This window comes from Paramisgurnus dabryanus, chromosome 10 (genome assembly GCF_030506205.2).
Source record: "Paramisgurnus dabryanus chromosome 10, PD_genome_1.1, whole genome shotgun sequence".
Classification (NCBI taxonomy): Eukaryota; Metazoa; Chordata; class Actinopteri; order Cypriniformes; family Cobitidae; genus Paramisgurnus; species Paramisgurnus dabryanus.
Window position 1 is genome coordinate 26,538,455 of NC_133346.1, and position 16,539 is coordinate 26,554,993.

Genomic DNA, 16,539 nt, shown 5'->3' on the forward strand with positions numbered 1-16,539 from the left:
GTTTCATACAATTGGGAGAGATGATGACGTCACGGATTATGACAGCTATGTTTCAAAGATGAGAGATGATCTCAAGGAGGCTCTTAACCTAGCCCAAGTGAATGCCAGTTCAAGTCAGCAACGTCAGGCGGAGTTCTACAACAGGAAAGTTAAAGGATGTGACATTGATGAAGGAGACAGAGTCCTGCTTGCTCACAAAGGCGAAAGAGGCCGAAGGAAATTAGCGGATCGGTGGGAATCTGTGCCCTACGAAGTAATCTCTAAAGACCCTAGATGCCACACTTACCGAATCAAGCACACCATTACCGGCCAAGAAAAGGTGGTACACCGTAACCTTATGTTGCTAGCTAACTTCCTGCCCCTTGAGGGAAAAGAAACCAAGTCTCAGGTGCGAACTCGCGTTGGCAGGGTAATCAAACCAGTGAATAAATTGATTCACAATATGACTCAGAAAACTGCCCATGAAACAGTCAAAGATATCATAATACCTCTTCCACTTTAGAAAGTTTGAAGTTTAAAGACATATGGTCCAATTATGGAATTTTGAGGTAAAGGGTAAATAGGCATTTGTATCAATTTGAGAGGTGTATAAGGCACCCTTTATGCAAGAGAATATCCGAGAGCCTGATCAACTCTCCTTTGTTCTTTTTCCCATGATGTGTGGGTAACATGAATGTTGTATGATGTATTGAAGTGGTCATGACAAGTGACATGCCTTAATTACTCTGTTAATTGTGCCAAAGGTGTATAAGCACAAGTTTTGTGAAGTTAAGAGGGGAGTATGTAACAAGCTAATTTTAAAATGTCAACAAAGTTCTGTTAATGTATTGAGACTTATTAATTTTTGTGTTAACTTCAGCAAAACTTGCTGTTATATTAGTTGGATCATTTTGGGTTCCTAACATTGTTGTAGGTGGGGTCATTTTTAGTGAGACACATTGGGAGGAAGTATGCCGCTCGTGTTTAGCGTGTGCTCAGAGGCACCGCGTGTGAGCACGGAAGCGGTAGGTAACTTTGCTCTCTCATATTTTGTATATATTTAAGCGTCATTTGTCAACAACCCTTTGTGTTTATGATGAAAACATTGTCTCAAGGTTTATTTCGATAATATTATCAGTGTAATAGTGTTTTCTTTGAAAATGGCGTTTGTTTGATTGAGATAATGAAACTTAATGTGCGTTTGGTTCGCACGTGTTTCTCAATACAGGGATGAGAGAGAGAGTGTATTCGGGTGTGTGACTAATTATGCCCTATTCTACTCTGTTAAAGGTATGTTGTTATCTTGTATGTTTCCAGTTTAGTTGTTTAAATGTGTCATCAGTGTGAAGATTGATGAATCTGTGTTAATTTGGAGTTTGTTGAGATAATGTAAATGCCTGTGTGGCGTTTTCTCATGTGTTGTGGTCACGTGTATGAGACTTTATTGTACACAGTGTGTATATCTGTGTAAAGCCAGCTCCAGTACACAATGTGTTTGTGTAAAATATACATTTTTACTGTATATAGGATGTTGGATACAAATGAGTTGATGCATTTGATACAGCATTATGCACAAGTTTTAAAGGACAAGTTCGGTATTTTAGACTTAAAGCCCTGTTTTCAGATTGTTAATGGTGAAATAGAATGTTTTTGACTGAAATTTCGACATTTGCGGCTGCCCTGAGATTTTCCGCGTGTTTGTGTTTCACCTCACACCTCTACAATAGGTTTAATGGTGCACTGGAACAATCCTTCCTAAAACTTTCGTTTACAAACACAAACTCACCGAGTGGTCAGGGGTGTTCACTGATATGCTCACACAAAAATCGCTGCAAAAGATGCTTTCCAACAGCTGTTTTTGCATTCGTTGTTAACTTGTGGACCTATTTTTCCAAACGGCTCACACCCGTACATTCTTCCGCTTAGATCTTGAATAATAGACACTCCAGCCTAAGTGGTGGCGCTAATCCGCCATTGCCAATTGCAAGAATAGAAACAAAGTTCCCAGCGCGGAGTAATACCGTACCTCACAGGACATCTAATACAAGTCAATGGAGTTGGTAAAAACTACGATAAAACCTGTTGGAATGCGTCTTTTGCAGCGATTTTTGTGTGAGCATACCAGTGAACACCCCTGACCACTCGGTGAGTTTCACGTCTTTGTAAATGAAAGTTTAATGCATTTTAGGAAGGACTGTTCCAGTGCACCATTAAACCCATTGTAGAGGTGTGAGATGAAACACAAACACGCGAAAATTCTCAGGGCAGCCGCAAATGTCGAAATTTCAGTCAAAACCATTCTATTTCACAATAAACAATCTGAAAACGGCTTTAAGTCTAAAATACCGAAATTGTCCTTTAATGTTTTTATTTTAATTTGTTTTGTATTGTGTATAAATTTGAGACTATTACATTTAAGTATTAACCTTGTTGCATTTGCACAATTTAAATTACAGATTGTTAATTCTGTACTACTTACCTGTAACTCTACCAAGAGTATGCCGCTCGTGTTTAGCGTGTGCTCAGAGGCACCGCGTGTGAGCACGGAAGCGGGATGAGAGAGAGAGTGTATTCGGGTTTGTGACTAATTATGCCCTATTCTACTCTGTTAAAGGAGAAATAAATTCAGTTCCAGATAAATCTGCACATGGTGTGTCGGTGTGTATTTGGGTGTCCGAGAGGTGTCATTTGAAGTCTGCTACGCACGCACGCACACACACACACACACACACACACATTATGAAGTCCTACTTATAATAGTCTTTGGACTACCTACCATCATGATCTGATTACACTTAAAGCTAGTTCAGCTAGTTTATAAATGCCTTATAAAATTTGTTGTATGGCCTAATGGAAGAACATCCATGTTATTGTATAATGGACGTGGAGAGCAGTTAGGCTTTAAAACATGCTTTTCACAACACATTCTTTAAAAATATTATTAAGCCAAGTCAAGATCGAGTTTAATTAATCTTATTTTGTCTGAAGGAAGCTCTCTAACACATAACTTTTTTTAGCTTAAGCTTTTTTTACTTTTTGGCACTAGTTGCCTCAGACAACTACAGCAGCCGTTATGTACTCACTGATATACTTGTCCGTTTTAGCTGGTTCACGTGCTCTGAATGAAAACTTGTTGTGGAAACGCATTGGTAGGCTAGTGATTTTTGTCCCTCTCTACTATTATAGTTTATCAATACGGCGGAACGACATGAAAGCCTCCTTGGACTTACCCGTTCAATGAATGAATGTTTGTTTTAATAATAATAATAATTCCTTACATTTATATAGTGCTTTTCTCAGCACTCAAAGCGCTTTACATATGATCCACCTGGATGATGCGACGGCAGCCATATTGCGCCAGTACGCTCACCACACACTAGCTTATTAGTGGAGAGGAGATAGAGTGATATAGCCAATTAGTATATATGGGGATGATTAGTAGGCCAATGGGCAAGTTTGGCCAGGATGCCGGGGCACACCCCTACTCTTTTTCGAAGGACATCCTGGGATTTTTAGTGACCACAGAGAGTCAGGACCTCGGTTTAACGCAGGGGTTCTCAAAGTTTACATTCAAAGGTCCAAATCTGAATTCTCATCATTTTCATGGGTCCGGAAAAACTTTGTGTAAATCATTTCTTTATATAACAAATCAACACAAATAGTTTGGGAAAACATAAGTGTATTTTGCATTTAAAGTAAAAAAAATTTTTAAACATAAACACAAGAAATATGCCAAAAGTAACCAGGTGCAAAATACAGAGCAACCTAATTAGAGAAATGACACAGTTTGTTCTCCATCAGATGCATAAACCATGGCAAAAAAGTGTGGTTGGTATGCAGAGACACTGACCAAAATTAGGGGTGCACCTATAAATTGGCTGATGATGCTTGCTATGCTTCTCAAGGAATTACTGTGAAATGCCGCTACATCCAAAAGCCAGGGGGCGCTCTCGTGCAGAAACTTAATATGCGCTGCAGACGAAGAACCAGACACACGCAGCTCCAGGAAATGTCTTAAGGATATATTTATATTCTTGTTCTTCAAACCTCTTCAGGTATTTTCATGATAATAAAGAATATGTATAAAGATTATTTTTGACGAGTGTTGCTTTTTCAAATGCATGTTTTAAACGACTCAAACCAACAGTGATTTCAGATTGATAAGGACTTACTGATCAAAAGCTGCAGTACATGAAGTAGCTGTGCATAATATCTGGGTGTGATGAGCCAGCCACCTGTCTCATAGTGCTCCCCAGGCACTGCAGTACTGCTCTGGGTGTGTATCTGTTCACGACGTGCAGTGTGTGTTCACTACTCACTTGATAGGTTAAATACAGAGGTTACATTTCAAGTATGGGTTACCATACATTGGTCATTATGTCATTTTTACTTTTCCTTAAAGGGACTGTTGTTGGACTTTAAGGCGTCCAAAGCGTGTTCATCAATGGAGAAAGACACAAATATCTAAATTGAATATTTATTGATCAGATATGAAAAAGTTACAGCATGCTGGAGTGTCTCAAATCCTACAGCAGGATTCGAAAAACTCCCAGCTCAGAACAAAAACATGAGTATTTATCGCCGTTCTTTCTTCAGAATTCTCCACCCACAAAGGCCGTTCCCCTCGTCCATCTGACTCCATCACCACACCCAGTTTCTATCTATTAGGGAAGAAATGACACACACACACACACACACACACACACACACACACACAAAGAACAAACACAGGAGATTCTGTTTCTTCAAGGTTGAGCTGCCCTGCCCCCATTAGGTTATTCTGTATGCAACCTTCATTTAATTGGTTAATACACATTTATCAAAGACAACATCTTATATTTATTACATCAACTATTCAATGATTAATACTGATTAAGTAAGAAATACATTGCATATTTTATCCTGTGAATATTAAAGCATTGGTTAATAACATGGTTGCCTGTTTACTTTTCCCCCTCAGGCCTCTCTCTTATCTTAACAATTTCCAGACGTACATTCCTCAGCATATGCTGTTTCTCCCCCAACCGAAACCACACAGACAACTTTCTTGTACTCAGCACAGAAAGCATAATGGCACATATGAATTATAACATGACATACTGATTAATAAAACAACATAAAAATCCCACAATTCCCTCTCTTGACCTCTGAAAGAGGTCACACATGTTCCTCCTCATCATCCTCCAGGTTCTGTAGGCCTAATAGCGGCATGCTGTATGGGGGTGGATTTTCTTTCTTCTCTATTGCAGACACTATCAGTCTGTTACACAGGGATCTCCATTGTTTATGCCAAATATTATGGTGATTATAATTGCAGTTATAACTCCTAGGGCCCACAGAACCTTCCAATTTCCATATAGCTTCATCTCTGTGGAAAAAATACACTTATGCCTATTGGCTAATACTCAAATAACAATCGTAAATTCAAAAAGGAAAAGAAAAAATGAAATATGAAATTACTACTGTAGAATTGTATAAGAAACTTAAGAAATTCAAAGGTCAAAATTTAAAGGTCAATATGGTATGTAGTTACCCAGGTTATAATGAATATATGGTAATTGTGATCAGAGGCGTCATGCCCATTGAAACTGAGGGGGCACGTGCCCCCTCGGATTTTTGAGCCAAATGGATTTTGCAAGCAACCTCAAAAATAAAAAAAGCGTCCATTAATCTTTTAATCCGTTTAAAATGCCCAAATTATCAATGTTCTGCTGCATCCGTGTCACTTTTCAGAGTTTTGATAGTGTTTTGATCGTGTACATTACTTTATTCTGGCGGCAGTCGGCGCAGCCGCAGACGTCAGCGTCTGAGCGCGCTCACGAGCTTAGCAGCAGGGGCGGCGTTTGCGTATGGCAGTTGCCATACCCTAGCATTCAGACAAAACACCAGAAATCAACAGGCTATAATGATGCTCATTAAAGATAATTTAAAATATTTTCAGTAGAACATATCTAAACATTGGTACATCACTAATAAGTATCATTTACACGTGTGTTCGACTTCATGCTATGACACTGGAACCAACAAGCGGATGACATCAACGTGCCGCGACAGCGGTTTGAAATCAAACTCTTCCGATGATTCCTCGAGTCACCCTCGCGGTACTTTGACGTCATCAGCCTGTCGTTCTTACAGCGCAGCTTGAAGTCGAACACAATCTATAGTGGGGTTCGCGCTGCAGGAGGTCTCATGATGACCGCTGCTTTTATAATCTTTATTTTCGCAAGTAAAATCCTTTTTGTTTTAACATTTAAACAGACTCATGGTTCTCCCCCACACTCGCGCTTTGCATATTGCATACATTATTCCAGAAGTAAAATGATTTGCTCTGTGGATAAATAAATATGTTCTCTTCCACTGGGGATTGTAACGCAGCCGAAGTGAATTGTATTATTTTTTTGCGCGCATTTTTGAATATGGCCACTTGTGGAATAAAAACTGCACGACGACAGTGAAGGGATGTCACAGTATGTTTTGTTTTGATATTATCTTGTTTTAGTTTATCTGTTGCTGGAGTTGTGCTTAGTTAAGAATTATTTGAAAAGCATTTTAAATAATCAGGATTTCTATTGTTCTATTGTTGTTGTTTCATTTGTATTGCTTCCGTATTGTTGTCAGTAGTGTACATCCGTGCAGTCGTAGTATGCTTTTGTACAGGTTGGTGGAGTATGTACACACATGTGGTTTTATAGATTAGTTATTTGAGAATGGCCTTCTTGTACGAAGAATTTTTGCCATACCATAGCCTAGGTTTTCGTGAAACGCCGCCACTGATTAGTAGAGATTACTAGATTCATCTTCTTGGCACAACGCCAAAGTTCGCCAGAGTTCACGGGGGCGCGGAATCACACATGTTCTCATATAAGGTAAAATTTAATGCAAAAATCCGTTCCTCTAATAATTGTATCTAAACATATTTTTTAAAATCATTATTGAACATTAAAATCAATCACGTGTCTATAGCTTATGGCATTTTCGTTGTTTATATACTTTATGGATGTAAATGACATTAATTTCATAGGATAATGCAGTTGTTGTGCAAAATGCATTAATGACAGAATTAAACAAGTCGTTAAACAAAACGTAAATAGAACACATGCCGTTTCAGATGTAAATATGATGCCAATATGTCATTAATCCGATTGAATAGTATTTGAAATGAAAGTTAGTCAACACTTTTATTTTGGAGGTTTTTGCACTATGGCAGGGGCGTTTAGAATGTTAGAAATGTAAGTGCCATGGAAAAGACTGAAAGCTCTATAATATAATTCGTTTGATGTATGTGTATGCGCAAATTTCTGTGAGCTTTGCACACTGTGCCCCCTTAAAAAAAATTGGTGCATGACGCCCCTGATTGTGATATTCAGGTCTCTAAACACTTCTGTCAGGATTTCCAGCACTTTGTGGAAATCCAATTGATCCAGGCCACACCCCAGCCTGGGAGTGGATACACTTGTTATGTTTTCTTTCTCACACCACTCTCTCATACATCTGAGGCTGTAGGTAAAAATTCTCATATGTTGGTAAATCAGTACAATTTTGTTTTGTTATTAAATGAAAAATCAATCTGCCGTCGTCCTCATGGGTAACTGCACATTCACCTGTGTGTTTGTTTTGACTTACAACCTTTTGTGTACCGTACTTTGCTTTGAATTGTACGGCTATACCTGCTCCGTAGGCACAATCTGTGCTCACACAGTGTGCTAGGGGTTCTGTTACTGGGCTGGAAAAAATGTCACCTTTTTTATGCACAATTTTACAGAGTGTTTGTTGACTTTGTTGTTGGTGTTGTGTGAGTGTTACCACTGATGTGTTACCACTGATGTTTCACTTCCTGTTTGTTCTCTCTGTATTCCAGCTGATTCACTTTCACTTTCAACACTCTCCCTCTCTTGGACCTGAGTCCTCAGGTCCACACCTGTGTCTGTTAGAAACCCAAACATCATTTGTAACAGCTGGGTCGTTCTCACAATTTCGTTGTGTGGTAGCCTGGCAGGAAAAATGTTTAATCATAGCAGTTAGTTTGTAGAAATAAACAGCATTAGTTAGTGGCAGGATTGGATCCTACACCAAGGCGTTCCGTGGGCCTGGAAACTGTCGACCTGTAAGCAATTCAAAGGGTGTGAAACAGAAGAGCGAATAGACATTAATGCAATTGGTAATGCGTCAAGCCATGTTATTTTGTCTGTGCACAGATTTTGTCAAGTCAAGTTTTAATGTCAAAGTCAGGTTCAATATTTCAGCTTTGCTCTAACATTGGGGTGATAAGCAGCCCCGAAACTATATGTCAATTCCATTGCGTGTTTGTCAGTTTGTCAGATCTAACTTTGTCTTGGGAAACCATGGTTGGGGATATAAGTGGTTTATTAGGCAGTTGACAACAGCCACTTCATTAGGTACCTTCACAGCCTGTAGTATGTGTCAGGCTTTGCTAGCATTTACTATAGGCCGGCCTTTCCTGGTTTCAAACCCACCTATCTGCCATATGGCAGTTCCATATATACTGCACCAATCACATATGCAGAGTCACTATGAATAATCACTCTCTCTTCACCAGCGTAGTGCAAGGCTTTGCTAACAGCTATCATTTGAGCTCTCTGTGCTGACTGCTTACCCTCCAATTTACCACTCACTCTAGTCACAAAATCATTCTCAACTTGCTCAACCACAGCAAAGCCTGCCTTTAGCGAACCATCTGATGCTCTAAAACAACATCCATCTGTAAACATTATGATTACTGGTTGGGGAGTTGTCAGTGGTACCGCGAACAAACCATCTCTCAATTTGTTTGCTTTTTCAGTCAATGGTATAACAATTATAATTAACTATAACAATAATAATTTTATATCAGTCAATGGTATGCAATCATGTGGCTCACCCTCAGTGATTAGATCTGCCATGTGAACACCTTCATGCACATATATGATGTCTGGGCTGGCAATTTCCTTAAATACAAAGTTTGTTACAATAATCAGTTATTTTTCTATTCTCACAGCTTTTCTTGTTTACCTTTTATAGTGTTCTATGGTGTTCTCTTTTTTATTTTTTTATTTATATATATTTTTTCAATTTATTTCTTATATCTATTTTAATTTCCTTTCTGCCATAGCTATTCTATGCCATTTATATTTGCTTTTTAGCTCAGTACCATCAGTGGAGTTCTGACTTCCTCTGTAGATACCAAATTCAATTATGCATTTCTTCCTGTCAGATTAATAGGAGTCTGATTTGATTTTAGAACAGGTAGTCACACCTAACAACAAAGTTCTTGATCAGCCTTTAAATTTGTCCAGCTGATTTTCTCATAAAGATTGTCTGTGTCCCTACAGTAACAAGGTCTTTACTAAACATTGAACGGCTGTTTACTCTTTCCCCTTTTTCACTCAAAGGCTCGTATGAAGATGAAAAAGTTCAGTGTCCAGTGAAGTATTGTCCAGTTTCTCTTGCCTCCAAGAACAGTATTGTCTTTGTGAGTCTTTCTGGACTCCATTCAGTCTTTTTTTCTGTACATTGTGCAGTGCCCCCTTCACTGCTTCATATAGTCCCATTCATATAGGATGTGTCCACAGTCCAGTTTATGAGTTACTTCTCTCTTTGCAACTCCAACACTTTGATGTCACACACAGTTTTTGCCATTGTCTTTTCATCGCCAGCTTTTATTCACTTTCTTGAATGTCAAAGGATGGGAATGATCAGCCCACAAGGTTTCAGCTTGACCCATGCAAAATATTGCCTTTTGATTTAAAATAAAATTTATTTTGTGACCACCTTCCATCATCAGATGAAGACTCCTCTTCATTTTGTAATAATTTATCTTTGTATAATTTATCTATGTCATTCACCTTTTAATAATTTTTCTGTCCTTTTTTATTTTATTTTTCATCTGTATTTCCACCTTTAATAACTTGGTTTCTACTCTTTTTCTCTAATTTGTTGTTTTTTCTTTCAAAGCTTCGCTTCTGTCTTTCTGCTAGATTTTGCTTAATACCATTTATGGTTTTAACAGACACATTATATCACAGAGACACTACATTTTCACACAAATAAAATCTACATCTACATTCAATTCACCGCTATTGATTTGAAAAACAGGCTGTTGCATTGGGGCTTTGGCTTTCTCATAAGGAGGAGGTGTGTGCAAGGAGGGGTAGATCATTTCATTTTCATTTCATTTCATTTATTTATTTTTTTCAAGCAAATAGTATAACAATGGAATAATACTCAATAATAATAAGAACTAGCACTTATGCTTGAAATGGAGTGGGGAGAAGTAAAACTTATTGAACCCCACCCCAGTCTATTAAAGAATTTATACAAACCGAACAAAATGCTTCCGTCTTCAATTATAACAATGGAAAAAAGAAAGAGAGAAAAAGAAAGAAAAAACAAACATAAAATAAATAAAGGTAATAATAATAACTCATTAAGAAACATTATTCTAGTAGTATATGTGCACAACCATACATACAGACATACTATACATGTTCATAATATTCAAAAATTACCGCAAGTAACATTGATTTATCAAATACCAACAATGGTTGACAAAATACACACAAGGGTACATAACAATGACGGACAGCTACCAACAATGGTAGACGGAATACCACAAGGGTAAAAAGAAACAATGAATAACTACCAACAATGGTAGACGGAATACCACAAGGGTAAATAGAAATAATGAATAACTACCAACAATGGTAGATGGAATACCACAAGGGTACATAACAGTGACGAACAGCTACCAAAAACAGAGGAATACCACAAGTTTGATGCACATGATAGATAACAACACTCCAGTAATTGATACAATCAAACCTCGGTATCCTCGTAATGGGACCAGACATTTTGTTTATAAAGACGTTTGAAATGGTGAATGCTTTGACATTGCTTTAGTTCAATTTCACTGGGGGTGGAACTGGAGGAGGAGCCGTAGGTGTCACACTTGAGTCTGGCTGACTGTTTCCTTGTTTAACTTCCTTTTGCTTTGCAGCTGCACCACTGCCAACTTCCCCTTTTTCTATTTGATTTAATAGCCTGCATGGCAGCAGCAACCATAGCTAATCTCGTCCGAATTCTCAACTCTTTCTCTAAGTTTGTCACATTTGCCCCTTTACCAAACCACTTTTTTCTTCTGCTTTTACAATCTTAATTTTGTTTACCAGTCTATGTTCCATGGCAAAAAGAATAGGCGTGAGAGGAACTCTCTTTTTCTCCTCTGCCTCCCAACAGTTTTCTTCTCTCAACGTGTTCCACACTAATGCAACCTCTTTTTGTCTTTTCTTTATATACAAAAGCATTTGGATCTGTTCGGACCATCCTAAGCCTCACAATCTTTTGCGATTACACATACACTGGTGGACACTCATACTCATCACATTCTTTCTGAAATTTAGCCATTTTCACACAATTTACAAGCATTCAGAATTTCAAAAAAACACAAAACGTCACTCTAATCTAGCAAAAGAATATATACACCAGTAGTTTTCAGGGGTTTCACCCGCGCGACTACTGACCCGTCTTTTTAGCGAAATTTGAAAGCGATTAAAAAATATCCGGATTAAAATCAGAATTTACGGAACTTGCATCCGAGGGACTTTAACCCACTTGGTACTTTATAATGTCTAATACATTAATGGACTCCAACCACAATTTACCTTTACGGGCCTTTAACCCGAGGGCCTCAAACCCAAACTTATTACTTTATAATGTCTAGTACATTAAGGGCCTCTAACCCAAACTTATTACTTTATAATGTCTAGTACATTAAGGGCCTCTAACCCAAACTTATTACTCCCATTCTTTTAAGTTTTTCAATCTGATCTTGTATTCAAATATTTATTACTTTCAGTTTGGATTTCCTTATCAACACAATTAATTTGGTATATGTCCAATAGCAGAATTTGATAAAACAGGTTTCTGCTTACCTTTATTTTAGAAGACCGTTCTTTTGTGTTGAACAGGAGTCCTCCCTTACTCATCTTAGGCAATTCGAAACTTCTCTTAATCTCCTTTTCCCTCCAACAACGTCGGGGTCACCAATAGTTGGACTTTAAGGCGTCCAAAGCGTGTTCATCAATGGAGAAAGACACAAATATCTAAATTGAATATTTATTGATCAGATATGAAAAAGTTACAGCATGCTGGAGTGTCTCAAATCCTACAGCAGGATTCGAAAAACTCCCAGCTCAGAACAAAAACATGAGTATTTATCGCCGTTCTTTCTTCAGAATTCTCCACCCACAAAGGCCGTTCCCCTCGTCCATCTGACTCCATCACCACACCCAGTTTCTATCTATTAGTGAAGAAATGACACACACACACACACAAAGAACAAACACAGGAGATTCTGTTTCTTCAAGGTTGAGCTGCCCTGCCCCATTAGGTTATTCTGTATGCAACCTTCATTTAATTGGTTAATACACATTTATCAAAGACAACATCTTATATTTATTACATCAACTATTCAATGATTAATACTGATTAAGTAAGAAATACATTGCATATTTTATCCTGTGAATATTAAAGCATTGGTTAATAACATGGTTGCCTGTTTACTTTTCCCCCTCAGGCCTCTCTCTTATCTTAACAATTTCCAGACGTACATTCCTCAGCATATGCTGTTTCACCCCCAACCGAAACCACACAGACAACTTTCTTGTACTCAGCACAGAAAGCATAATGGCACATATGAATTATAACATGACATACTGATTAATAAAACAACATAAAAATCCCACACTGTAAGTAGGATTTTAAGTGTTTTATTGATCAAAATCAATGTATTCAAGTTATTCATAAATATGTCCTCATTGGTGTCAAATGACCTCTGCCAATGATCTGACTTTTCTTTGTAGGCTTAGAATTTCTTCTCTTTACTTTCTCTTTAAGCAGCCATATCACCCTGTAGCCCAAGACAGCTTGCCCACTGAAGCTAAGCAGGGCTGAGCCTGGTCAGTACTTTGATGGGAGACCACTTGGGAAAAAACAGGTTGCTGCTGGTAGAGGTGTTAGAGAGACCAGCAGGGGGTGCTCACCCTCTGGTCTGTGTGGGTCCTAACACCCCAGTATAGTGATGGGGACACTATACTGTCAAAAAAGCACCGTCCTTCGGATGAGACGTTAAACCAGGGTTTCTCAAAGTCCGGACTCCGGTCTGGATCCGGACCCGACGGGAACTTGATCCGGACCCGCGTCCACTTCATATTACAAGTGCATTAATTTCTATGTGACTGATAAATGTGTGCATTTGCTACTTTAAAAATGCATATTAAACTTGTAAACAATTCGTTTAGTTTTTATTTTATTTTTAGATTTAAGAGTATTCCTGGTCCGAAAATAAAACGAGTTATTTAAAAATTTCCTGTGTGACGCTGTAGCCATCACACCCAGATATTATGCACAGCTGCTTCATGTACTACGGCTTTTGATCAGTAAGTCCTTATCAATCTGAAATCACTAGGGTTTGAGTTGTTTAAAACATGCATTTGAAAAAGCAACACTCGTCAAACATAATCTTTATACATATTATTTATTATCATGAAAATACCTGAAAAGGTTTGAAGAACAGCAATATAAATATATCCTTAAGACATTTCCTGGTGCTGCGTGTGTCTGGTTCTTCGCATGTTAAGTTTCTGCCCGAGAGCGCCCCCTGACTTTTGGATGTAGCGGCATTTCACCGTAATTCATTGAGAAGCATAGCAAGCATCATCAGCCAATTTATAGGTGCACCCCTAATTTTGGTCAGTGTCTCTGCCTACCAACCACACTTTTTTTGAAAGGGGTATAAATGGAGGTCGGAGCCAGCTGCAAATGGGTGGGTTAGCAGCAAGTGGGTGGAGCTTTAGCCGCAAGTGGGCTGTACAAACTTCCAGAGGATTCACCACCGTCCCATTTGAAGCGTAAACTCCTCCTACTTGTACATTTCTGAAATCCCTCCTACTTGCGGCATAAGCTCCTCCCACTTGCGGCATAAGGTCCTCCTACCTGCAGTCTCCAGGCTGCAGCGATATATACTTGGCTTTTTTTTGCCATGGTTTATGCATCTGATAGAGAACAAACTGTGCCATTCTCTAATTAGGTTGCTCTGTATTTCGCACCTGGTTAATTTTGGCATATTTCTTGTGTTTAAGTTTAAAACATTTTTTTTTACTTTAAATGCAAAATACACTTATTTTTTTCCCAAACTATTTGTGTTGATTTGTTATATAAACAAATGATTTACATAAAGTATTTCCTGACCTATGAAAATGATGAGAATTCAGATTTGGACCTTTGAATATAAACTTTGAGAACCCCTGCCCTAATATAACCTAGCAATAGGCCTAGTGCTGGATTAATCTAAACCCTGTCGGGAAACTTCCCTAAAATATAGTTCTATGATATATTTTTTATTTTAGGTTGTTTATTGTATGTGTGCACTCTCAGAAGATAATTTACACAAGCTGTCACTGGGTGGTACCCTTTCAAGTAGTACACCTTTGTACCTAAAGAGTGCATATAATGGGTACAAATGTACCTATATCTGTACCTAAATGGTCAATATTAGGAACCATTTAAAGGGTACCGTCCCAGTGACAGCTTTTGTTCTGATAGTGTATGGCCCAAAATTTATTCAAGCCCAGGGGCCTCCACCCTGTTAAGTCCTGCCCTGGATGTACTACATCCGCCATGTTTCTAGTTGCCTCAGACAACTACAGCAGCCGTTATGTACTCACTGATATTCTTGTCCGTTTCAGCTGGTTCACGTGCTCTGAATGAAAACTTGTTGTGGAAACGCATTGGTAGGCTAGTGATTTTTGTCCCTCTCTACTATTATAGTTTATCAATACGGCGGAACGACATGAAAGCCTCCTTGGACTTACCCGTTCAATGAATGAATGTTTGTTTTAATAATAATAATAATAATAATTCACTTGCGGCATAAGGTCCTCCTACCTGCAGTCTCCGGGCTGCAGCGATATATACTTGGCTTTTTTTTGCCATGGTTTATGCATCTGATAGAGAACAAACTGTGCCATTCTCTAATTAGGTTGCTCTGTATTTCGCACCTGGTTAATTTTGGCATATTTCTTGTGTTTATGTTTAAAAAAAAATTTTTTACTTTAAATGCAAAATACACTTATTTTTTCCCAAACTATTTGTGTTGATTTGTTATATAAACAAATGATTTACATAAAGTATTTCCGGACCTATGAAAATGATGAGAATTCAGATTTGGACCTTTGAATATAAACTTTGAGAACCCCTGCCCTAATATAACCTAGCAATAGGCCTAGTGCTGGATTAATCTAAACCCTGTCGGGAAACTTCCCTAAAATATAGTTCTATGATATATTTTTTATTTTAGGTTGTTTACTGTATGTGTGCACTCTAGTGTTGTTTTTGGCAGCCTGTTTTCATTTTAGTTTTAGTCTAGTCTTTGTGTCAAGCTGTCATTTTAGTTTTTATTAGTTTTAGTCACGTCATACTCTTTTTAGTCTAGTCAAGTTTTAGTCGACTAAAATTCTTGCCATTTTAGTCTTATTTTAGTCAGACTTATCCATTACTATTTTAGTCTAGTTTTAGTCGACGAAAACTGATGACATTTTAGTCTAGTTTTAGTCAGTGAAATTGTATTTAGTCTCTTTTTAGTAATCCAATTCTATTTAACCCATATAGTATAATGACCTAATAGTATTATAGACAAAACAATATTTTCTTTTAGCCAAACCCATTTCAAACAAAAGTTATATTATTGTTACCTTATAGACCCAAGAATACATCCATTCCAGACATGGAAGATGCTCTGATTTGAATAGATATTTAATTTACTATCCTCTGAGTGAGTGACTTGACTGTTCGTAAGAGTCTACATAAAAGTCTACATAATCAAAACAAAAGTAGTCTAAGCAAACACACACACACACACACACACACACACACACACACACACACACACACACACCGTCAAATGGGTCACACAAAACTATAGTATGTGTGAGAATAGAAATATGCTATTGTTAACATTTATAATTGTATTTTGACAGCAGCACAAACTACAATCATACATATGTAATTATATATTATTATAGTTTATATTTCTGCATCTGTACGTTACCACCAGTGTACCTAATGGACTTTGGCTTAATCTAATGTGACAACGCTGATCTTAAATGTCAGTATAAATCCAAGCAATTTTGGAGAATTACTAAATGTTTTTCTTGTAAGTAAATTAAAAGTCAGCTTTAAGAAAACAGCAGATGTCTATTAAGAAAAGCAAAGTTGGTATGTATGGTTATGTTCTCAACAGTACAGGTGTTTGATTGATTTACAGTTTTTTTCGATTGCTAAACGACAGTGGGCACAACTGGAGCTACATGTGCAAAACTCTAACTACAGTCTGCACTACCAAAAGTCACCTGAGCACAACTCTTAACATATGGCTCAAAACAGCTCCGTGCAGCCAAACACTAAACACAACCCTCACTGAGATAACACACACTGTCACTCACAACACACTGAGAGGAAAAACACTAACATCAAACACCAATACACAAAATACTAACTTTATATCTT